This window comes from Aquarana catesbeiana, linkage group LG01 (genome assembly GCF_042186555.1).
Source record: "Aquarana catesbeiana isolate 2022-GZ linkage group LG01, ASM4218655v1, whole genome shotgun sequence".
Taxonomy (NCBI): Eukaryota; Metazoa; Chordata; class Amphibia; order Anura; family Ranidae; genus Aquarana; species Aquarana catesbeiana.
The window spans coordinates 389,712,436-389,738,767 of record NC_133324.1 but is presented as its reverse complement, the minus strand read 5'-3'; positions in this window follow the sequence as shown (position 1 = coordinate 389,738,767).

Sequence of the window (26,332 nt, the reverse complement as noted above, 5' to 3'; positions counted from 1 at the left end):
GCGGATGCGTGCGCGCGGCCCGATGGAGCGGCGAGCGCACGTGCATGATAGCACATGGGTGCGTGCTGTGACTCATGCACGCCCACAGTGACACTCTGGCGGGGCTATTTAAATCAGCTCCAGCATCCAGACTGGTTGCTGGTTTGTCTTCAGCTCCTGTTGCTTCCTGCTTTCTGTTTCCTGTTTCCTGTTTATGCTCACCTGATCTCCTGTTGTGACCCGGACTGCTCTTACCACGCTGCCTCCCTCCTGGATTGACCCCCGGCCTGATTAACGGACTTCCTCTGCTTGATACCAGTGTTTGACCCCCGGCCTGATTAACAGACTTCCTCTGCTTGATACCAGTGTTTGACCCCCAGCCTGATTAATGGACTTCCTCTGCTTGATACCAGTGTTTGACCCCCGGCCTGTTCTATGGACTTGTCTTGCTTATTGCCTGTGTTTGACCCTCTGCTTGCTTACAGTTTGTCTGCTCCACCCAGCAACGGGACTTCCACCGGTTCCTGGACTCCTGCATCCCCAGACTCGGCTCTGCAGTTTCCTACAAGGGACCCATACCTGCTGGTGGCCCGTGCTCCTTAGTGCCACCCATTCCCTGTTTCATCTCCAGGGGACGGGGTGCGCGTAGTGGCAAGGGCGAACCGCTCTCGGCATCTCGGCCTCGGTAAGTACTTACCTGACAATGCGTGCCTGCTGCATGGAGGGGGACCTGATTGCACGTGGCAGGTGGCCACGATGTCCACTAGCCACCCACGATCGCGGGAAAGAGAGGCAGAACAGGGATCTGTCAATATCCCCGTCCTGACAGGGGAGGAGAGAGAGATCTGCTGTTCCTAGTGATTAGGAACAGTGGTCTCTCTCCTCCTCCAGTCAGTCCCATCCCCCCACAGTTAGAAACACCTCCCAGGGAACACATTTAACCCCCCTTAACCTAGTGTTAACCCCTTCCCTGCCAGTGACATTTACACAGTAATCATGGCATTTTTATAGCACTGATCACTGTATAAATGTCAATGGTCCCAAAAAAGTGTCAAGTGTCCGATCTGTCCGATGCAATGTCGCAGTCCCGCTAAAAATCACAGATCACCGCCATTACTAGTAAAACAAATAATAATAATAAAAATGCCATAAAAATTCCATAAATCTATTCCTATTTTGTAGATGCTATAACTTTTGCACAAACCAATCAATATAAACTTATTGCTATTTTCTTTTTACCAAAAATATGTAGAAGAATACATATTGGCCTAAACTGAAGAAGAAATGTGGTTTTTTACTTTTTTGGGGAGATATTTATTATAGCAAAAAGTTTAAAAAAAATCTTTTTTTCAAAACTGTTGCTCTTTTCTTGTTTATAGCGCAAAAAATAAAAACCGCAGAGGTGATCAAATACCACCAAAAGAAATCTCTATTTGTGGTAAAAAAAAGGACATCAATTTTGTTTGGGTACAGTATCGCACATGTGCAATTGTCAGTTAAAGCATCACAGTGCCGTATCGCAAATAATGGCCTGGTCATTAAGGGGGAAAATCTTCCGGTCTGTAAGTGGTTAACTATGGCAGGGGGAAAATGCTAAAAAATGTAAATAGAAATGTAAAAAAGATGTAAATATGTAACAATTTAGTCTGCTTAGTTTTTCTAGCTATCAACATGAATAAATAAAAAAAATATTGATATTATAATAATAACCAGATGTCTTTCTCACTTAAGTGGTATATTTAAATCTTTATATTTATAGAAGTTGGTAGAAGTAAAGGAAAAACAAATTTAGTTTCTTGTGCACCTGACTGACAGGAAATCCACCCCTTGTTAGAAAATTTCTGATATTAGGTGTTCAATAAATTTGGCCAGAACCCCAGCCTTACGCCTCCTTCTTACTGCCAGCACCCCAAAACTCCTCATCCTCACCACCAGCATCCCTCCTCTGCAACCTGCTGCTTCAAGGAATTAACACATGCTGGTGGAGATCAGGAATTAATTCCTGGGCAAAGTGTTATTAGATGTTTCCTTTGGCATTTGAAGAAATTTAATACCGCTGGGTACCTGACACTATGATGTAGCATGGGCCACAAACTTGCATAAAGGGGTGTTTGGCAAAGCCGGATTTAAGATGCTGGCTATAGTTCTGCTGACTCCTTATAGCCATGCTTTCATGGGTTTGTTTAAATTTAGATCTCTTTTTTAATTAAAAAAAAATCATATTACTGCCGGAGCTCCGCCCCCGTATCCACAAAGATTGCAATGACTGACAGCAGGGCCTTTCCTCCTTGCTCCACTGTTTGTCTATGCAGTCCTCCCACATATTAACACAAACTGCATACCCTTGCTGTGCTGTCAGTCACAATGCTTGATATTCCCTGCATGTGACATGAAGCAGTGTCACGTGAGGTGGCTTTCTGTGAAGGAAACATAGAATTCTGATCATGTGAAGAATAAGTGACAACACAGAAGAGAGCAGATCTTCCAGAATAGGGTTGCCACTCTGAATATGGACCTTGCAGAATCACCAGTTATTTACAGCCACAGGAAAACATTTGGAAAAAAAAGAAAGCACACTTAATTATATGTTATAATGGTATACAGTATGTTTAAATACATTTTAAAGATTAGGTTTTAATGTCACTTCCACTACTCCACACCATTATATGAGTATACACTGTATAACTGGCCAATTGTAGCATTTTTATTTTACAAATATATATATAACCTCATATAAAAGGTTTATCATAATATTTTGGACACTTTCCGCACATGCAAGCTTCATCATGTACATAATTATTATGCAGAATACTGCAGATCAGATGCTAAAGCTGATTAAAGCATCACATGGCAATACTTCTAAGCCCAGAGAATCCAAAGAAACAGTTATATTGATAGCATTTTTACAATCAGCATTATTGTTTATTAGTCTAAATTGTGGGGGAAGTTCCAAACATTTGAGTCGCTATTGCTGAAGACCTATCTTCATTAAACACCTAATGAATACCCATTTGTTTGCCAAATTGGTCTAGAAAAAAACAACTGAACATTGTGTTGTCACCATTGAATATCTGGAGAACCATGCAGCCCAGTAATCAATTTGCAGCTAATTCTTTCAGACCTGTCACATGGCATCTATGTTACTGTATTCAGTCATGTAGACATCCTGATTTAACGCCTGCAAGCAAGATACTAGAAAGAAAAGCACCAGGGAAAAAGACCTGTTATTTCAAGTAAAATATATTCATTTCTACATCTTAAATCCATCCAGAATATTTATGTGTAAGGAAAAAAATAAATCCTGAAACTAAAATTTTCTAGTATGAATTAACATAAGATCATTTAACTAATCCTTTTACTGCAAAAAGCTTAATCATAGCTCTGCACATTAACAAAATATCAAAATCTTCCACTTGGTATTGTGAAATACCTCTACATGTTTTTTAACCTTACACTTGCCATACTTATGAACAATAAATAAACAGAACATTAAGCAACAATCTAAAATGGTTTACATCTTTCTACCCAGCAAAAATATTCTCACTGCTTTACTTTACAGATTGGAAATGTTTGCAAATGAAATAATTAATATGCGGAATTCTTTGCCAGCATGTGTTCCTTGTTACGGTGATAAAAATAAAAATGTTTTGTGGATGCAATGAGAATTAGTCCCAAGAGGATAAAGGGGACTTTGGCTCCAGACTGCACAGCCTCACTGTATATGAAGCATGCATAATTTGCCACTGCTGTCTGTTCATACATTAGCATTTAGCACATATACCCTTAGCTAATTAATCATATTCAATATCCTATTTGCAAATATTTCTAATGTTGATAGGTGGAAAGTGTATCGAAAAACAGCCACTACAATGCCAATAAAAAATAAATTTTAAAAATATATATTTTTTAAAAGCTGTAATACAGAAATAATTATTTAACTCAAAATGGCTGTTTGGCGTGTACTGATAACACTTTTTTGAATGCCTATTCAATTGGATTAATACAATAGGGGGAAAAATCTGGATAATCAGCTAAAGTTAAGTAACCAGACTGCTCATCTCATTAAAAAAATTGGTTTTCACACAGAGCAAAGATACAACGCAAGTACCTGTGGTAAAGAAATAGCTCTATTAACAAGTTGGTCTAGTTAAAAGGAAATATGATGGGAACAAATAAGGGAGAAAGCTAATAACAGAACAACTTTTCTAAATTTCTGTTATTAAAGCTCCTTCTGATGTCAAGTAATTACACATACGCTGCCTCATTTCAATAGAGTATGGTCAGCCTTTAATGATTGGGCTCATTAAATCCAAATGTACCTTTAATCCTCTCACAGCTCTCACTCTAAAGGATGGCATTCTGGGAGACTGAATGATCAGTTAATTCTGAACAAGTTTTACCATGATTGACTTAAAACTTGAGTTCTGATCAGTGCAGCATAAGGTTAAGATAATCCTTGCTCTTTTTGACATTTTGCTTCCTTCATTTTCTGTTAACAGAACAATCCTGTGTCAAGAAAAAGGATATGGAAAAACATCAATGTTAAAAGTATTCCTTAAACTAAGTTAATGAAACAAAAATAATGGGGAACTGTCATATACCATGCCCTAATTTTAGCCTACTTTATCAAATTAAACCATAGCCTTTCACCCACAATGCCTTCTCCTCTACCACTTTGTCTTTTCATTTAACGTTTACAGGACCCAAGGCACATTTTAATACCTTGAAAATAAGGAAGCTCTGCTTGGATTTTTAAATTATATCACATGCAAAAAATGAGACTATATTTTCTGACTAATGATAAAGTTCACAAAAGTAGCCTTTTAAGTGTAGGTAAGACAAGACCATATATATGCCTTTTGTAGCTGTAAAACTAGTTGCCCTCAGGGGGGTAACATACTCAAAAACATGAACAAGATTTGTTACAAGCCTTGCACAGGTAAAACCTATTGCAGAATCTGGCCAAAAAACAGGCTTAGTTCATAAGTCAGACACCTAAACAAAACTCAAGGTAAACTTTGCAATAATATAATAAACATTTAAGTTTTTACATTTTTAAGTTTTTACATTTTTTTACACGCAGTGCATGGGCCTAAAAAGAAGCCCTCATTAACCTCTGTAGCTGCCAGAAATGTGATGCCATCAAACCTCAAATTTCAAAGCAGAAGCACCAAGTTCTCTTTTTCCTTTAAGCCATCTAAGCTCACCATGCTCCTCCTCCCAGAAGTGACTTGGCATATTTCCAGCCTTTTAATCTCTAATGAAAACGCAGAGCAGGTGCTCTGGCAGTAGGGAACAGTGGAAAATGATCTGCTAAGAGGTTAGTGTAGGATGTTTTAAAGGTCATGTATTTCTTGTTATGAATATATACTTCCAGTGTCTACAGATTCATTTTAAAGTATTGGGTTTAAAATGCATTATCAAAAAAACAAACAAAAAAACAATATATAAGTTCTAAACAAGGATCAAAATACACTTTAACCCTTTCACTGCACTGCTTCCAGCTGGCCAGGTCCGCACGCTGTACGGACCTGATATTCTTCACATTTCTCCTTCTGCTATAAGCTCATGGTCACTTCAGTGACCCCAACCCTCCACTTCCCACAATTCCACTTGCTTGGATTGTGGGGTGCTTTTCCCTGCAGCCTTCTGTTTGTATTTGAATTCGGCATGGCTTTGCATGGCTCAACCACACAGCTGCTTCATTCATTCACAGATCCATTCACAGGGATCTTTGAAGGGAAAAAGTCCCATCTATTGGCATGGCAGAGGAACTCCCATATCCTAAGCACAGATACGGTGATGTTACCACACTTGTAGTCTATTTATTACTTCCTCTAAACCAATAACTGTAGGTCCATAACTCTGTATGAGCCTGGGACTAAAATGTAACCCATTCAAAGTTGCAATGCTTTGTAGGCTTCAAAGTAAAAATTTAATAAATGCATATTTTTTCTTTTTTCAATATGAGTGCATTGTATTACATTTTTGTAAAAGATGAACTATGCATTTAATCAAAAAGTAAGAAGCCAATGGTCTTATAAAGAAGATAGAAAGAGCAGAAACCTGACTTTAGATAGTAGTGAGAGTCAAATGCTGTTATAGGCTTAGGCATTTTCTCACACACCACCGCTATTTTTTATGCCTTTATTTTTTCCATTATTTACAGATTAGAACCATTCATCATTTTTAACCCTACCCTGGTTAAGTAAACACAGAGGGCAGGGATGGCAAGGTTGTAACTAAAACACTTACATGTGAATCATATCTCCTGAATTAAAGCAGACTAGCTTTTTTCTGCTGCCACAGACATGTACTGTATACCTGAGTATTTGATTTTACTATGGCTATGTATCAGTAACAAAGATGTTCAATTCAAATCAAATAGAACTCCTGAAAGAGGATTGATGTGGATGTCAAAGTAAAGGGTCTTCTATCCAGCTTACTTTGTTGTGGCGATCACATGGAGGAAAAGCAGATCAGAGCTCATGAATATTTTATAATTGAATTGTCTAAGGCCTAAGTGTGTTTAGGCAGCTGCTAAATAACTCACTGTTTTTATGTATCTATTAGTAATAGCATAAAGGCAAAGACAGGCAAAATAATAAGCTACCACAAATGATACAGCAATGTAAAATTGGCCAGCAGCAGCACATGTTTATTCAGGGATAATGGGCCTAACTTTTATTTTATCTATGGGGATAGGGGGTGCAGTGAATTAGAGTGATGTCTTATGAGGAAGTATAGGTACATACTGTTATTGCACCAGTGATCACCGTATTAGTGTTACGGGTGACGCTGGTTGGTTCGGTTGTTTTTTATAGCATCAGGGCACCCGCCGTATATTACCCAATAAAGGTTTAAGCCCGGCAAGTGATATCAGTTACGTTTTAGCATCAGTCAGGGTCTGCGTTACCCCTGGCATTACCCCCGGCAGCGTCAGATTAGTGCCAGTAGCACTAACACCCATGCACGCACCATACACCTCCCTTAGTAGTATAGTGTCTGAACGGATCGATATCTTTGATCTGATCAGAGTTATATTAGCATCCCCAATAGTTAAGGGTTCCCAAAAATGCATCGTTAGCGGAATCAACCCAGATACCTGCTAGCACTTGCGTTTAGCCCCTCTGCCCAGCCCAGCCCACCCAAGTGCAGTATCAATCGATCACTGTCACTTACAAAAACACAACACACATAACTGCAGCATTCGCAGAGTCAGGCCTGATCCCTGCGAGCACTAACAGTTTTTTTGGTAGTGTTTGAATCAGTCGCTGATAGTCAGGAGCTCTTTTTCCTGTGAGTCTCACTAGTGTACCAGTAAATTTAGAGACCAAAATGTCAGTTCGAAGGTACACTAGTGAAGAGACCTACACATTTCTGAGCATTTCTGAGATAGTGAAGAGGAAGTCACCCATCTGTCAGATTCAGGCTCAGAATACGAGCCTGTAGACAGCAGCGGCACCCTAACAGATAGCTCTGATGATGGAGTTGTGGTCCCTGCCAAGGTCAGGCATACCTGACCCCATTCTTCTGCTGTTGTTGAGGTGCAAGAACCGCAGGGCTCTCGTATGGAGCAGAGAGCCAGTACTTCTGGTGAACTGGCAAGCACCAACTGCCTAGTACACCCTGGTCATAGTCAAATCAGCACTGCAGTAGCACGTGGTGACGTGGCGAGTTCCATAACTACAGTTCAAGCTGGTGAGGTGGTTAGAACAACTAGTGTCCCACAGCCACCAAGAAGACAAAGACAGGCCCATCGAGCCCATAGTGCCCTTCCTGCTGCATTTGCCAATGCTAATTGGGAGCCCACCACTTCTGCAGTACCCGTACTTCCCCCATTCACTGGCCAACCCAGGAATTCAGGTGGAAACAGTTGATTTTACGTCACTTGATTTTTATTTGCTGTTTTTCACAGAAGATCTCTATAGATCTATTGTAGACCAAAGCAATTTGTATGCTGGTCAATTCATCGTCGCTAATCCCCATTTGACCCTTGCCAGAGAATGGAAACCTATTACGGTTTCTGAATTTAAGACCTTTCTGGGCCTATCCCTCCTCGTGGGCATAACTAAAGAGAGTGAGTTGCAGTCATGTTGGTCCACTGACCTAATTCACCTTATGCCTGTGTTCTCTGCCTCCATGGCCAGGGCAAGATACCAGCAGATCTTGCGGTTCATGCACTTCAGTGATAATGAACTCCGTCGTCCTCAGAGTGACCCTGGATATGATCGGCTCTACAAAATTCGGCCCCTCGTAAACCACTTCAACCAACAGTTTGCAGCCTTGTTTACTCCCGATCAAGTTGTCTGCATTGATGAGTCCCTGATTAAGTTTTCTGGCCGCTTGTCTTTCAAACAGTATCTTCCCAGCAAGCCTGCCAGATATGGGGTCAAGATGTATAAGCTCTGTGACAGGGCCACAGGCTATACTTATAGTTTTATGGTTTACAAGGGAAGAGATAGTCATGTAGAGCTGGAGAACTGCCCAGACTACATAGGGAGCGCTGGTAAGATTGTGTGGGACTTGGTGTCACCCTTATTCGGAAAGGGTTACCACTTGTATGTGGATAATTATAACATGAGTGTGCCACTTATTAGTCACTTGTTTGATCATGGAATTGGTGCATGTGGCACCGTGCGATCTAATCGCTGGGGCTTACCCCAGCGGCTTGTAGATTCTCATCTTAGGCTGGGGGAGAGAGCCTGCTTGAGGTGTAATAATTTGCTCGCTGTGAAGTGGAGGAATAATTGGAATGTTTTAGTCCGGTCCTCCCTTCACACAGACACGATGATCCAAATTCCTACAGCGACTGGTGTTGTGGAGAAACCCCTCTGTGTCCACAAATGTAACCTTAATATGGGAGGGGTGGACCTCAATGACCAGTTGTTGGTGCTGTACCTAGTTGCCTGTAAGGCCAGACGCTGGTATAAAAAAGTGTCTGTATACTTATTTCAATTGGCTCTGCTGAATGCTTATGTGCTATACAAAGCTTCAGGATGAACTGGATCCTTCCTTAAATTCCAGGAAGAGCCACATCATCACAGCCCTTCTTTTTCCAGACGGTGCTGTGGCCCAACTTCCCAGTCCAAAAGACATGTGGCTGAATACATTTTGGCCTAAATGTATGACTAAAATTGAGTTTATTGAATTTTTTTATAACAAAAAGTAGAAAATATCATTTTTTTTCTAAATTTTCGGTCTTTTTCCATTTATATCGCAAAAAATAAAAATCGCAGAGGCAATCAAATGCCATCAAAAGAAAGCTCTATTTGTGGGAAAAAAGTACACAAATTATGTTTGGGTACAGCATTGCATGACCACGCAATTACCAGTTGAAGCAGCGCAGTGCCAAATTGTAAAAAGTGCTCTGGTCATTGAGCAGCCAAATACTCCGGGGCTGAGGTGGTTAAATTACTTTTTTCCTTTAGAAATGTAATTTTGCTGTGGTACTGTTCTAAACATGGGAAAACTGTGCCACTTTACAGGCATACTATAGACACCCCCCAGGCATGATATTTAAAGGAATATTTCATTTTTATTTTTTCATATTAAGCATTATTAAAATCACTTCTCCCAAAAAAACGGCCATTTTTAAAACTTTTTTTTTGCATTGATACATGTCCCCTGGGGCAGGACCCAGGTCCCCAAACTTTTTATGACAATAACTTGCATATAAGCCTTTAAAATTAGTACTTTTGATTTTTCAAGTTCGTGTCCCATAGACTTTAACTGTGTTCATGTGTTTGTCCAAAGTTACAATGGAGCTTGGCCCTGCTTGCTGTAGGAGCACTTGACAGGAGGGACGGGCCAGGAGTACCAGCGGGGGGACCTGAGAACAGGAGGATTGGGGCTGCTCTGTGCAAAACCCTGCACAGAGCAGGTAAGTATGACATGTTTGTTATTTTTTAACAAAAATAAACAACTTTAATATTACTTTAAACCTGTGCAATTATCTGTTTGTTGGTTTACACCATGTTAAATTAAATTGCCATAATATATTTAACTAATTTACTATTGTAGTGCATCCACCGTAGGAGTCACTGGTGAATAGTAATATACAGCTAGGCACACTGAATTTCCACAGGCTCGCTTGAGACAGGAAACAGTCCAGCAGATTTTTTTTTTAATCTTTTTATTTAGGGGTTAATAGACTTGGATGGGTATAGCGGATTTATGGGATGCCCAGTTGACTGGAACAAAGTCTCTTCAGGGACACTCTGACTATGTACACTCTCTTATACACTCCTCTTCCTCCAGCACATCACTTGCTTGCGGAACAACTCAGACCTAGCTGGAACACTGTTTATTAAATTTCAAGGCCAGATTAAGCAAAAGCCCTTTACAGGCAGGGGCCGTGGGCCCCTTTGGTGTGTAGAGAAAAATCCAGTGTCCAGCTACATTCCTGTGGCTACTGATCCCAGCACCACCTCTTCAGGCACTGCCAGCCCACCTGGCTGCAGCTGCCCCTTTCACTAGGTCTCCTGGCTACTTCTCACAGTCCTCCCAGACTCCCACACTCACCAAACACCCGGCTGTTCTCCCTGGAGATCTCCTGGATTTGCTCGCTGGCTCCTGCTGTCCTCACTCTTGTTTCTGTGCCTCTGGACAGGACTCCTCCTGGTGTTTTGAGAGAATACCTCAAGCACCTGAGCCCCTGGTCTGAGGACCCCCTAGAATAGGGGTTACCCTCAAAGACCTCCAACAGCCTCCTCAGCACTCCATCTCCAGCTTCCACCCAAATGCCATGCTGCCTCTGCTGGCCTAACTCTGAGTATTTAGGAGGGGCCTACCCCCTGCCAGCCCATTTTGCTGGGGATTGGCTGGGGCCCCTTCTCAATACTTCAGGCCGCTCCACCTAACCTCACTCCCATTCTTCTGGAAACTTCTCTAGGGTTCCAGCAAGTAAGGGGAGGTATCAAAGGGGCTGCTTGATGAGTCTTCCAGCCTCCCTGGATTACTCACCTTGACCCAGATTCAAAACAGGCTTGGCTGCCGGCCAAGCCTTCATTTACCTATACTACTAAAAAGTACTATGTACATTATCTAGGACTCTACACTAGAGGCTGCTAAACTATCAAGCTGTTTGTGGCCTTATTCCTGTGCATTCGTTTAGAATGGTAGCCTGCTAACACTTAAAGTAGTTGTAGAATCATATGTACTAATTACTTTCATCCTCTCTGTTTTAGGTCCCTGTTCAGTACAGTGGGTGTGTTAAATACCTTTTTTTGCAGAGCCCTGCTGTCCTGTCATGTGACCTTCCTCTGCTTCCCTTCCCGAGTAAGTGAGTGCAGTTGGAGGGGCTAAGATTTCCCTCTAATGAATGCAAGCTGGCAAAGGGAGGTCACATGACTGCACAGCAGGGCTCTACAAAGATGGTATTTAGAATTATAATTTTAGGAAAACAAACACACACTGTACTGAACAGGGACCTAAAACAGAGCAGATCAAAGTAATTAATACATGTTTCTTTACTTTACAAGCACTGGATCAGCTCCAGGGAATAGAATTACACAGGCATGAGAGCAGAGGGGAGGGTAGGGGGGGGTCGGCTCTCACAGAGACTACAAAAGAGACAGGGGGAGGGGGGAGATGCAGAGTCGCTAAGGACAGAGCAGGATGACGGAAGCACGTAATCTGACCACGCTATCAGAGATCAGTAGCCATGATAAACATGGTCAATTTACAGTGGGGAAGACAGGAACAGGCAGGATCAGCCAGGTATTGTACAACATAGAAAGGGACAATTGACATGGTAAAAGCAATGCTCTATATCTCATGCCTTAAAGGGACATGAGCCTGTTTGTGTATTTTTTAGGATTATAACCACTTTAAATGCACAGGAGTTAACAGTTTTTAGTCTACAACCATACATGTAACGAACAGTTAAGAGAGCCATGGCAGAAAATAGGACTCATCATCACCAGTGGCTCATTCGGTGCTAAGCACTACACTGCCAACAGATATTGCTCCTTAAAAGGATTTTTGGAAGTATAGACCTGTGCAGGGCACATAAGAAAATTTAAACCAGCTCTGCAATTCAAACAACTCAAACATAGCATTTTAAAGTAAATGTAATTCCAGTTAGAAAATCTCATATAAGCAGGTGATATTAATATATTGTTTACAACAATCTCCTGTCTGCAAATGACTTGGGTGCATGCCATTCCAAAGGAAAAAAAATGCTTCTGTGCTGATGCACATTATCAGGAATATTACACCGTTTTTACAAAAAAAAAGCCTTTAAAAAACAGACAGAAAAAATATTAAATATGCATTGGGAAAAAATCACATGCAGACAATTATCAGTGAAGTGTGTGTCGGACAGGCTGTGACAAGAAATTGCAGCCTGAAGAAATTAGAAAATATGCCCTGTGAAAAATGCAGCCTGCTATGACTGCAAGGCATGAGGACATTGACAGGCTGTGGGAAAAAAATAAATGCAGCAATTGCAGCCTGAAGAAATAGTGAATTTACCCCTTTAAAAAAACACATTCAGCTTGACTGTAGACGATGCATGTGAGGGGGCTTTAAAGAAGCTGCAGGACACATATCAGCAGCATGAAATTGTAAAAGTCTTTCCCTTCTCACGAACCCAAATTCAACAAGATACACAGAATTACCTTAAAGACATTAAAGTGGTGGTAAAGGCACAAGGTGTTTTACCTTCATGCATCTATGCATGGAAGTAAAAGACCTTTTGTGTTCAGCCCCCCCCCCCCCCAGCCCCCCCAATACTTACCTGAGCACCCTCTTAATCCAGCGATGTCCACAAGAGCCTTGCCTCTCTGGAGATTCACACTCCTGGTTGGCTTTTGGCAGCAGGGGGAGTCACTGGCTCCTGCTGTTGTATATCACAGCAAGTGAGCCAATCAGGAGACATAGGGTGCGGGGCAGTGTCACGGCTCCATATGTGAATGGACACACAGGGCAGCAGCTCAGGAACGTGCCTGCTTTTCTGCCCCTGTTGCAAGCTGCTTTCTGTGGGGGCACCTGGCAGGTGGTAGGAGCCAGGAGCGCCTGAAGGAGACCCGAGAGGAGGAGGATACCGGGTTGACTGTTTACAGGGTTTACTGTAAGAGACCAATGCCTACAGGCCTTATACTAATCTGTCCTTATGCACTTTATCAGCAGCATTCTATATACTTTCCCTATCCCATCTAATCATGTTATCAATATGGTTGCTGACTGAGATCCCTGCCTTTCTATAGTGAGGGTCTGGCACCTAACAAAGCCCCCTCCCCACTGGCCATTGTAAGCCATCTGACCTATGCTTAGAGTCAGGAAGTTCATTATTGATAGTTGGTAGCTATGGCAGCAAAGGAGCACATTGGTTTACCATGTCCACAACTTCCACCCAAACCTATAGCTAAACCTAAATGCAAACAATTTAAAAAAATTATAATTAATTAACCACTTCACTTTCACACTTTTCCTGCCCAGGCCAATTTTCAGCTTTCAGTGCTATCGCATTTTGAATGACAATTGTGCGGTCATGCAACACTGTTTCCACAAACAGAGAATTTTTTTGGTGGTATTTGATCACCACTGGGTTTTTTTTTGCTAAACAAATAAAAAAAGACCAAAAAACGTTAAAAAAAAGGTTTTTCTACGTTATAAAACTTTGTAAAAAGGGAGGTTTTGCCTTCACTGGCAAGGCTGCAGTGACGGGCACTGATGAAGCGGCAATGATGAGCACTGATGAGGTGGCACTGATGAGGTGGCACTGATGGGCACAGATGGTGAAGCACTAATATGCAGCACTAATGGGCACTGATAGGTGGCACTGATATACAGCACTGATGGGCACTGTTAGGCAGCACTGATGGGCACTCATAGGTGGCACTCGTGTGCACTGATAGGTGGCACTGATGGGCACTTATAGGTGGGCACTGATGGGCGACACGGGTGGACACTGATAGATGGCCCTGATAGGCAGCACTGATGAGGAGGCACTGACAGGCATTACTGATGGGCACTGATTGGCATCCTTGATGGGCACTGATTGGCATCCCTGGTGGGCACGGGTTGGGATTCCTGGTAGGCTCTAGTGGGAATCCTTGATGGGTCTGCACTGATAATCAATGCTCTGATTATAAGGCAGGCCCCCTCTGTCAGGAGAGCCGCTGATCGGCTTTCCTCTTCTCGTGCCTTGTCAGCATGAATAGAGGAAAAGCCAATAAATGGCACATCCTGGTTATGATGTGACCAGCTGTGATTGGAGCGACACACCACACTACCGATCGCTGCACTGCGTGCCCTCGCTGCTTATCCTGCTGGACATCATATGACTCCCAGTCAGGATAACACAACCACCCTGCGACAGTCATTCTGAATGCAGCGGGCGGGAAGTGGTAAATATTGTCAGTTTATGATAAAATATATGAGCAAAGCATTCAATAAAACAGTGGACAACATAAAAGCCCTATATAAATTGTAAATATTATGTATAAAAGTCAAATTAGCTGTAGAGTTATTTTCAAGTTAACTCATACTCATACTGCTAAATTTGGGTCAAGCATCTAGATCTCAGTGACCTATGGTCATGAATGGGTTAAACAGACATGGCTTTATTTGGGCAATACAAACATTAGGATTTCAATGTGTCATTTTATAAGGCATGTTTCTCTCTCGAATATATCATCATGTACACATCCTACTACAAGGAAGGCGCATTTGTTTTAGTTTTTTAGATTATGAAAAAAGGGGGAAAAAATCATTTTTTATTAGATGTTATTGAATAGTGCCTATTGTAAATAGGTGATGTCACGTAGATCTCAGATGCAGCTTGATGTACTTCATGTTCATCTTTTTTGAACTGCTTCTAATAATATAAAAAGATTTGTAACTTTTGATGATTTTGTCAAACTGGTTAGCCTTTAACCACAATGACCATGTGTCATTACTGTCCTTTTTTTCATTTTGTTTCAATATGATCTCCTTGGCAACCCTCTGCAAAAGAGTGATTTGGATTTAGCTGAGCACTAATAGTACAAAACAGCGCGGCAGAAGGTTTATTTGCTGTCTAATCCTGAAACATGCACTGTGAGTCGGTTATTTTCTATAATTAAATTATTACACAGTAACCTACATGATGTGACTAGATCATAACAACCTATGATTAAATTGCAATGAGTTGTATAATATGTTATTTTTCAGTGACAGTGTCATTATGGTATAGACTTCTATATTCAACTACAGATACAATAAAAGAACACGCTGGTAGCCAGTCATAAGGGAACCTTTTAACAAAATTAATCTTTACACATATAAATGGTGACAACATGATTGCATACTCCATGACTGACAATCCATTAGGATTTCCACCTGGAAGGTATTTTACAGGCTTGGCTGGTTAAAATGTAATTAGTTGCCAATGTTAGTAAAAGGAAAAAGTTAATCAAGCTTCTATTTTTCTTAGTGACAACTTTAACCAGCATCTATTTTTTAGGTGCAGTGGTTTAATATACTGTATACAGTTGGGGGAGATCCAATAATCTTAAAGTCCCACTCCGGCTAGGGACATCCCACCTCCACACACACACAAAATCACTGCATGAATTAAAAAAAAAATCTAAAAACCCATTTTTTTAAACCTAAATCCATAATTACAACTACAAGACTGGTTTGGGAATGCACAGACTGTTTTGCTGATTCAGTGATCCAGAGATCACCAATCTCCACTTCCAGAAGAGGCACTGCTTGGGAAGTGGAAAACAGACTCAGCTAATTTCAAAACAGCTTTAAAGTTTTTTGAAATGTAATGCTTTGAATCAATAGATGCAGTGGTGGTGGTAGGAATTAGTGTGTGGGAATAATTACTTCCCTCGGTAGCCTCCTGGCTCTGAGTACATCCTGTTGTATTTTAAAACATCTGTTTCCAGCAAATGTATTCCTTATTCAGCTCACTGCAGAATAGGTCTCCTGTTTAAAAAAATAAAACTCTCCAGTGAGGGCTGGGAATAAATACTATAAAGCCAAAATGGATAGATGCACAGAACTCGGCCATGCTGCTGGATGCTGAAAAAAAAGTAACCCATCATATTTAAAATAGAAATATAGAAAATTAGAGAAGTGATGGCAGAAAAAAGACAAAGTGGTCCATCAAGTCTGCCTCTTTTTATATACAGTGGGGATGGAAAGTATTCAGACCCCCTTAAATTTTTCACTCTTTGTTATATTGGAGCCATTTGCTAAAATCATTTAAGTTCATTTTTTTCCTCATTAATGTACACACAACACCCCATATTGACAGAAAAACACAGAATTGTTGACATTTTTGCAGATTTATTAAAAAAGAAAAAATGAAATATCACATGGTCCTAAGTATTCAGACTCTCTGCTGTGACACTCATTTATTTAACTCAGGTGCTGTCCATTTCTTCTGATCATCCTTGAGATAGTTCTACACCTTCATTTGAGTCCAGCTGTGTTTAATTATACTGATTGGACTTGATTAGGAAAGCCACACACCTGTCTATATAAGACCTTACAGCTCACAGTGCATGTCAGAGCAAATGAGAATCATGAGGTCAAAGGAACTGCCGAAGAGCTCAGAGACAGAATTGTGGCAAGGCACAGATCTGGCCAAGGTTACACACGGTCCTAAGTATTCAGACCCTTTGATCAGTATTTAGTAGAAGCACCCTTTTGAGCTAATACAGCCATGAGTCTTTTTGGGAAAGATGCAACAAGTTTTTCACACCTGGATTTGGTAATCCTCTGCCCTTCCTCCTTGCAGATCCTCTCCAGTTCTGTCAGGTTGGATGGTAAACTTCGGTGGACAGCCATTTTTAGGTCTCTCCAGAGATACTCAATTGGGTTTAAGTCAGGGCTCTGGCTGGGCCATTCAAGAACAGTCACGGAGTTGTTGTGAAGCCACTCCTTCGTTATTTTAGCTGTGTGCTTAGGGTCATTGTCTTGTTGGAAGGTAAACCTTCGGCCCAGTCTGAGGTCCTGAGCACTCTGGAGAAGGTTTTCGTCCAGGATATCCCTGTACTTGGCCACATTCATCTTTCCCTCGATTGCAACCAGTCGTCCTGTCCCTTCAGCTGAAAAACACCCCCACAGTATGATGCTACCACCAACATGCTTCACTGTTGGGACTGTATTGGACGGGTGATGAGCAGTGCCTGGTTTTCTCCACACATACCACTTAGAATTAAGGTCAAAAAGTTCTATCGTGGTCTCATCAGACCAAATAATTTTATTTCTCACCATCTTGGAGTCCTTCAGTTTTTTTTTAGCAAACTCCATGCAGGCTTTCATGTGTCTTGCACTGAGGAGAGGCTTCCGTCGGGCCACTCTGCCATAAAGCCCCAACTGGTGGAGGGCTGCAGTGATGGTTGACTTTCTACAACTTTCTCCCATCTCCCGACTGCATCTCTGGAGCTCAGCCACAGTGATCTTTGGGTTCTTCTTTACCTCTCTCACCAAGGCTCTTCTCCCCCGATAGCTCAGTTTGGCCGGATGGCCAGCTCTAGGAAGGGTTCTGGTCGTCCCAAACATCTTCCATTTAAGGATTATGGAGGCCACAGTGCTCTTAGGAACCTTAAGTGCAGCAGAATTTTTTTGTAACCTTGGCCAGATCTGTGCCTTGCCACAATTCTGTCTCTGAGCTCTTCAGGCAGTTCCTTTGACCTCATGATTCTCATTTGCTCTGACATGCACTGTGAGCTGTAAGGTCTTATATAGACAGGTGTGTCGCTTTCCTAATCAAGTCCAATCAGTATAATTAAACACAGCTGGACTCAAATGAAGGTGTAGGATTATCTCAAGGATGATCAGAAGAAATGAACAGCACCTGAGTTAAATAAATGAGTGTCACAGCAAAGGGTCTGAATACTTAGGACCATGTGATATTTCAGTTTTTCTTTTTTAATAAATCTGCAAAAATGTCAACAATTCTGTGTTTTTCTGTCAATATGGGGTGCTGTGTGTACATTAATGAGGAAAAAAATGAACTTAAATGATTTTATCAAATGGCTGCAATATAACAAAGAGTGAAAAATTTAAGGGGGTCTGAATACTTTCCGTCCCAACTGTATATATAACACGCAGTTTTTTCCCCTTAAAATGAGGGGAAAATCGTGGGTGCGTGTTATACGCCAATCCCCGCCGGTCCCCCGCTGACTGTGAGCGGAGGAGCGAGCGCCGCTGACATTCATACATAGCCGAGTGTACTCGTCTAGGTTCGGCTAGCACCGCTTACAGTCACGCCCAGTCCCGCCCTAAGATGGACATAACACAGGGACTGGGCGTGACTGTGAGTGGAGCTAGCTGAACCTAGCCGAATACACTTGGCTATGTATGAATGTCGGCTGTGCTCGGCTCCTCCCACAGGACTACAAGAGGAGCCGAAAGCAGCCGAGAGCTGCCGAGAGACACAGGATCGGCTCTGTGTTTCTCGGTGGCGCCATATTTAAAAACTGCAGTGACACTACAAGGCTGCAGTGTCACTGGGCAAGGCTGCAGATGGCACAACAAGTCTGCAGATGACACAACAAGGCTGCAGATACACAACAAGGCTGCAAATGACACAACAAGGCTGCAAATGACACAACAAGGCTGCAGAAGACACAAGGCTGCAGATGACACAACAAGGCTTCAAATGACACTACAAGGCTGCAAATGACACTGAAAGGCTGCAAATGACACTACAAGGCTGCAGATGACACTGAAAGGTTGCATTGATGGGCATTTAAATGTAAGTTTTTTTCCTTAAAATGTTTTTTTCCTTAAAATTCCCTCCTAAACTTGGAGTGCGTGTTAGACGCCGGCGCGTGTTATACGCCAATAAATACGGTATATCTTTTCCTGTGACAACACTGAAGAAATTACACTTTGCTACAAAATAAAGTAGTGAGTGTACAGCTTGTATAACAGTGTAAATTTGCTGTCCCTCAAAATACCTCAACACACAGCCATTAATGTCTAAACCACTGGCAACAAAAGTGAGTGCACCCCTAGGTGAAAATATCCAAATTGGGCCCAAAGTGTCAATATTTTGTGTGGCCACCATTATTTTTCAGCACTGCCTTAACCCTCTTGGGCATGGAGTTCACCAGAGCTTCACAGGTTGCCACTGGAGTCCTTTTCCACTCCTCCATGACAAAATCACAGAGCTGGTGGATGTTAGAGACCTTGCGCTCCTCCACCTTCCATTTGAGGATGTCCCACAGATGCTCAATAGGTTTTAAGTCTGGAGACATGCTTGGCCAGTCCATCACCTTTACCCTCAGCTTCTTTAGCAAGGCAGTGGTCATCTTGGAGATGTGTTTGGAGTCGTTATCATTTTGGAATACTGCCCTTCTCCGAAGGGAGAAGATCATGCTCTGCTTCAGTATGTCACAGTACATGTTGGCATTCATGGTTCCCTCAATGAACTGTAGCTCCTCAGTGCCGGCAGCACTCATGCAGTCCCAGACCATGACACTCCCACCACCATGCTTGACTGTAGGCAAGACACACTTGTCTTTGTACTCCTCACCTGGTTGCCATGACACACGCTTGACACTATCTGAACCAAATAAGTTTATCTCGGTCTCTTCAGACCACAGGACATGGTTCCAGTAATCCATGTCCCTAGTCTGCTTGTCTTCAGCAAACTGTTTGCAGACCTTCTTGTGCATCATCTTTAGAAGAGGCTTCCTTATGGGATGACAGCCATGCAGACCAATTTGATGCAGTGTGTGGTGTATGGTCTGAGCACTGACAGGCTGACCCCCTACCCCTTCAACCTCTGCAGCAATGCTGGCAGCACTCATATGTCTATTTCCCAAAGACAACCTCTGGATATGACGCTGAGCACATGCACTCAACTTCTTTGGTCGACCATGATGAGGCCTGTTCTGAGTGGAACTTGTCCTATTAACCGCTGTATGGTCTTGGCCACCGTACTGCAGCTCAGTTTCAGGGTCTTGGCAATCTTCTTATAGCCTAGCCAATTTTATGTAGAGCAACAATTCTTTTTTTCAGATCCTCAGAGAGTTCTTTGCCATGAGGTGCCATGTTGAAGTTTCAGTGACCAGTATGAGAGAGTGAGAGCGATGACACCAAATTAAACACACCTGCTCCCCATTCACACCTGAGACCTTGTAACACTAACGAGCCACATGACACTGGGGAGAGAAAATGGATAGTTGGGCCCAATTTGGACATTTTCACTTAGGGGTGTACTCACTTTTGTGAGATACTGTATATATATATATATATATATATATATATATATATATATATACTATATTGTCAAAAGTTTTGTGACACCTGCCTTTACATGCACATGCACTTTAATGGCATCCCAGTCTTATGCCGCATACACGTAATTGGAATTTTGGTCGGAAAAAGGTATGATGGCTTTTCCGACGGGATTCCACTCAAGCTTGCCTTGCATACACACGGTCACACAAAAGTTCCCTGAACTTTCGACCATCAAGAACACGGTGATGTACAACACTACGACAAGCCGAGAAAATGAAGTTCAATGCTTATGAGCATGCGTTGAATTGTTTCCAAGCATGCGTGATTTTTGCACATCCGAATTGCATACAGATGAACGCATTTTCGGATAGGAACTTTTTCCGACCGAAAAATAGAGAACCCGCTCTCAATCTTTTGCTGGCTGGAATTCCACCAGCAAAAGTCCAATGGAGCATACACACGGTCACATTTTCCGACCAAAACCTCTCATCGAAGTTTTGCTGGCAGCATTTTAGATCGTGTGTACGGGGTATTAGTCCGTAGGGTTCAATAATGAGTTGGCCCACCCTTTGCAGCTATAACATCTTTAACTCTTCTGGGAAGGCTGTCCACAAGGTTTAGAATGCCTGGCTCGCAGTCCTGGCTCGCAACTCTTTTAACAATATAGTGTATACATTTTTTTTTTTACTTTTTTGTCTCATTATAGATCTGTTTGTCCCAAGCATGTTTAAAACCACTTACTATAGACTAACTCACTACCTTTGCTGGAAGTCTATTCAAAGCATCAACTACTCTTTCAGTAAAATAATAATTGAACTTTCTTCCAGCTAGTTTAAGGTCATGTCCCCGTGTTCATATATCCACAGGCTTTATAGACAGATACAAATGTATAATGCTCAGTGAGAACATAGTTCTCTTTATAGAGAATCTAATACTGGAGGAAGTGGTGAGGGGGGGGGCAAAGAGCTGCAAGTATGTGCAATGTGATCATTAATCTATTGCCATATTAAAGTGATCCTTAACCACTTGTCGACCACGCTATATTAGAAAGACGGCTACAGCACTGTCATCCAGTTCTTGGAGGGTGTCCATGAAATTTGCCTGATGTCTAGGTCTCGGAATCCACATCTTGACCTCTCTGTCACTAGGGTTCCATTTATACAGCACCCATTTGTCTTTGGCTTTTTGTGAGCATGCATTCAGCACATTTTGTGTTTTTATTAAACTTTTCATCAAGTAATGCAAATACTTTTGTGACCTCTTGTTTTTATTTTGTTGTTTGGTAGAAAGATTTCCCTATCTGAAGAGGTCAGCATGGGTGAAGCATACCTGTTTTTGGCAAGAAGGATTATGATGGTTTTACTGTTTGAAATTGTACGCACACGCACACACATACACCTGTTAACCCATTACTTTGATTATCAGCTTCACTAGCTAAGCGAAATGTGCAGGAGGCAGGAAGAATTTGACAAACTTTAGCATCCTCAGGAAGTGCAGAAGATTTGCCTGGCAGAAAGGCATGAGATTCAGCTGTTTCAGGTGGGTTTTTAAGATTGTATGTACATGTATCTTTCTGTCAATGCACTTCATACCTGCAATTTGCCCACTTCCTTCCGGTGACATAATCCTTTTAAGTCTTTAACTGCCTTCCAAATCAAGGAAGTATGGAAATTGTGTTCACAATGGACTAACTTGTATGATGAATTTGTAAATACATTCAAAGCTTTGCCACACCATAATCCCCCCTCCATAATCCCCCCTCCATCAAATGATTTGGACCTGTGCACAAAGCAAGGTATAAGCAAAAATACTACATTTTATCCAGAATTTTTTCCTGTTGCACGGTTCCATAATTTCTGCCAAGGTCTGCAAGAAATCTATAATACAACACCTTCTGAATGTGGAAACAAGAGGCCTACATGCACACCTGGACATTATGGAACATGTTTCTTTATTCTGAGGAAGATCGACTGACTTATAGACTAGATCATGTTTCTCAACTCCAGTCCTCAAGGTGCCCCAACAGGTCATGTTTTCAGGCCTCCCATTATTTTGCACAGGTGATTTGATCAGTTTCACTGCCTTAGTAATTACCACAGCTGTTCATCTGAGGGAAATTCTGAAAACATGACCTGTTGGGGCGCCTTGAGGACTGGAGTTGAGAAACACTGGACTAGACTACCCTTCTGCCCTACAGACCACCCAGCCACCACCCCCCCTCCCACCCCCGGCTCTTAATATATTTTTTTTCTCTCTTCAACTTCTTGTTTATACTCCATGTTTCTTACTTCTCTGTAAAAATTGGGCAGTTTTATACATCATATAGAGATCACTCAGAAGTTACCCAATTTCGGGATTATCTCCTGGAATTACATTATAATATTCCAGATTGGTATCCCTAAGGGATGTTTCCCCATGTTTTCGTTATCGGTACCGGCTTACATTATGGCTGATATTTGTCAGGACTTTTGCATTTTGGTGGTCAGCATTGGTCCTCTTTAAGGATGAGCTTGGGGGCGTGTTCGTACAGCCCACGTGCAGAGCCCACCAGGAAGTTGGCACTGCTCTGCGCTAATCACAGGCAGTGAGACATTGTCCCGATGCGCGGCTGCAGAGATCGGAAAATGTCTCACTGCCTGTGATTAGCACAGCGCAGTGCCGACTTCCTGGGGGGCTCTGCACGTGGGCTGTGTGAACACGCCTGAGCTCATCCTTAATCCTCTTTTTTTGACTTATCTGATACTAATCCGTTGTATTTGTAACTGTAACTCAACTGTTATTGGATTCTTTGTATGCTTCCTATTTTGTATATGAACGTTTATTTGGAGGCTGCCTTTCTTCATTTCTTACTTTCTTCAATAAAAAAATTGAAAAAAATAAAAATACTATATTTTATTGCATACAAAAATCATGTTGAAAAACCAACAGTCAAATATGTATTACCAATCCCCCTAAATGGGGATAGATCTTATACTTTATATTTCACTTCTGTCAGACCAGAACCCAATGTCTATGCAATATGTTAGCACTCACTCAGAAGTGACTCAGAGGTCAGTAGTAAGTGAAGCGGTTCCAGGGTCAGTAGTATTTAACAGTCAGCTTGGCTTACAGACTAATGCAGTGTGGTTTTCCCACACCATAGGTGCAGCACAGTGTATCCGCAGTTTTCATGTAGGTTAGCTGCGCTTTGCAATAAATTTCTATTATACCCCACAGTTTTGATGCACTTTCTGAAAGCACACCAAAACCACGATTTCAGTTTTTTGTTTCAGAAAGCGCACCAAACCACATGAAAACCACGGTTACACTGCACTGCACCCATGGATCGACTTGAACATTGGGTGTTCGACTCGAACATTGGGTGTTCATTTGTTTGCAGAACAAGCGAACATATGGGGCATGCGTGGTAAATTTGAGTGCCCCATAATGCACTGTGAGATCGCAGTGCATTGACAGCTGCTGATTGGCTAAAGCATGCACCTGACCTGCATGCTTTGACCAATCACAGCGCAATGTGCTGTGAGAGCTATGATTGGCTAAAGGCAGGGTGCCTTTGGCTAATCATGGCTAAGGGGCTATTCCATACCTATATAAGGCTGCTTACACAGCAGCAGTATGTAGTGTGTTGTAGAGAACGTGAGATAGATTAGGCAGGTTAGTCAGTGAGTTGATAGAGCGTGTAGTCAGTGTGGTATAGATATTTTTATATATATAGAGTTCAGGCAGGGTACAGTATATATTACAGTGCAGGCAGGCAGGGTATAGTATAAGTCAAAAAAAGTTGCGCTGAAAACTAAAGTGACGAAAGGCAAATGCCTGAAAAATAATGTGAATGTGGAGATTGAATGTGGGTCATTGAGTGGAAGTGTCAAACACTATGAAAGAAATTAAAAATGCTATTAAGTGAATAAAATATAAATGAGAATAATTGTGTATATGACAAAAAACAAATATTGCATATCACAATCAATAAACAATATGTGCCTCTAGTGTCAATATATACATTAATACAGCTTAACTGTAACCACAGAGCCAAACCATAGTAGTGTAACAACATAAGAAACTAAAAAACTAAAGAAAGTCCGTGATTCAAAAGAGCAGTATTAAATAAAGTCCATCCATATTACATTGACATGCATAGATTAAAACTGATCTCCAGGTGCTCTGTGAGGTAATGTAACAGGATCTCGCTGTGATAGGATATAAGGTGCGTAGATAAACCTCCACCTCCAAGAAAAATTACTGCCTCTTACCAGATGGAAATGGTCTCTAAATTACAGGAGACCCAGGAGGCAGATGGCTGTACCCCAGCCAGGGATCCTTAAGCAGGCACTCAGCGTACGGGACCTGGGACTCACTCCACACAGCCTCAGCATTTATGGAAATATTGCCATGTAAAAGATAAATTGCTCCACATAGTGTAAAATCCAGCGATTTATTGTATAAAAAGTATAAAGGTTGCACTTACAAAAGCATCGTAAATTGCAGGCATGTAAAATAGAAAGCCGGCTTCAAGAAAACCCGTGTCCTACGAGTCTGTGTATCGCGGTGTCGTCGGGACGTAGCTCCTCCTCCCTACGCGTAGGGAGGAGGAGCTACGTCCCGACGACACCGCGATACACAGACTCGTAGGACACGGGTTTTCTTGAAGCCGGCTTTCTATTTTACATGCCTGCAATTTACGATGCTTTTGTAAGTGCAACCTTTATACTTTTTATACAATAAATCGCTGGATTTTACACTATGTGGAGCAATTTATCTTTTACATGGCAATATTTCCATAAATGCTGAGGCTGTGTGGAGTGAGTCCCAGGTCCCGTACGCTGAGTGCCTGCTTAAGGATCCCTGGCTGGGGTACAGCCATCTGCCTCCTGGGTCTCCTGTAATTTAGAGACCATTTCCATCTGGTAAGAGGCAGTAATTTTTCTTGGAGGTGGAGGTTTATCTACGCACCTTATATCCTATCACAGCGAGATCCTGTTACATTACCTCACAGAGCACCTGGAGATCAGTTTTAATCTATGCATGTCAATGTAATATGGATGGACTTTATTTAATACTGCTCTTTTGAATCACGGACTTTCTTTAGTTTTTTAGTTTCTTATGTTGTTACACTACTATGGTTTGGCTCTGTGGTTACAGTTAAGCTGTATTAATGTATATATTGACACTAGAGGCACATATTGTTTATTGATTGTGATATGCAATATTTGTTTTTTGTCATATACACAATTATTCTCATTTATATTTTATTCACTTAATAGCATTTTTAATTTCTTTCATAGTGTTTGACACTTCCACTCAATGACCCACATTCAATCTCCACATTCACATTATTTTTCAGGCATTTGCCTTTCGTCACTTTAGTTTTCAGCGCAACTTTTTTCGACTTACACTATTTTCAGCTTACTACTTTCTAGTCGCAGCTTTTCTTTAATCAGTGTAAGCGCAGTATTTATTTTTTACCTATCTTGAGGGCATAGTATATAATACAGTGCAGGAAGTGTACAGTATATAATACAGTGCAGACAGTATACATTATATAATACAGTGCAGACAGTGTAAAGTATATAATACAGTGCAGGCGGTATACAGTATATATTACAGTGCAGGTGGTGCACAGTATATAATACAGTGCAGGCAGTTACAGTATATAATACAGTGCAGGCAGTGTACAGTATATAATACAGTGCAGACAGTTACAATCTATAATACAGTGCAGGCAGTGTACAGTATACAATACAGTGCAGGCGGTGCACAGTATATAATACAGTGCAGGCAGTGTACAGTATATAATACAGTGCAGGCGGTGTACACAGTATATAATACAGTGTGTACAGTATATAATACATTGCAGTCAGTGTACAGTATATAATACAGTGCAGGCGATGTACAATATATAATACAGTGCAGTCAGTGTACAGTATATAATACAGTACAGGCGGTGTATAAAATATAATACATTGCAGTCAGTGTACAGTATATAATACAATGCAGGTAGTGTATAGTATATAATACAGTGTAGGCGGTGTACAGTATATAATACAGTGCAGGCGATGTACAATATATAATTACAGTCAGTGTACAGTATATAATACAGTGCAGGCAATGTACAGTATATAATACAGTGCAGGAAGTGTACAGTATATGATAC